Source organism: Etheostoma spectabile, unplaced genomic scaffold, assembly GCF_008692095.1.
Source record: "Etheostoma spectabile isolate EspeVRDwgs_2016 unplaced genomic scaffold, UIUC_Espe_1.0 scaffold314, whole genome shotgun sequence".
Lineage (NCBI taxonomy): Eukaryota > Metazoa > Chordata > Actinopteri > Perciformes > Percidae > Etheostoma > Etheostoma spectabile.
The window spans coordinates 270,487-270,959 of record NW_022605583.1 but is presented as its reverse complement, the minus strand read 5'-3'; the positions used below and the strand labels follow the sequence as shown (position 1 = coordinate 270,959).

Sequence of the window (473 nt, the reverse complement as noted above, 5' to 3'; positions counted from 1 at the left end):
TTTGACCCGAGGACAACATGAGGGTTAATGTGTGTGTTGGTTTATATGTGTAGGCACCAACCACCAAGGCTATTTCTTTATAAGTACTTACATGGCAATAAACCTAATTGTGATTTGGATGAGCTGGAGCTGCTAACACCATGACAACCTGATTAGTTGTTATGTAAAAAGCGAATCAGTCGTCCAACTGAGTGCAGGTTGGGTTTTGTTAGGTAGCGGACCGGGACTGTGAAATTAGAGGATGACCACATTTGAGTCATTTTCCCCTTTGTCAGCATGAGGCAGAAGAGTTACATGAGCTCATGCTTCTACACTGTCCACAGCGCTTTCTGTAATTACCACCGCATGCATCATGCATCTGCTGTCTGTGGGAACAACACAGTGACCTACATTCACTGTGGAGGCAGGCACTGACACATACACACAAGCTCTATGTGCACACACACACACACACACACACACACACACACACA

General features: G+C 45.2%; 1 protein-coding gene across 1 annotated transcript in view; it reads left to right on the top strand.

Moving 5' to 3' along the window:
• The window catches only part of galnt16 (UDP-N-acetyl-alpha-D-galactosamine:polypeptide N-acetylgalactosaminyltransferase 16), an 80,472-nt gene that overhangs the window by 17,887 nt on the left and 62,112 nt on the right, over nt 1-473 (top strand). The gene's annotated exons all lie outside the window — the stretch shown is intronic.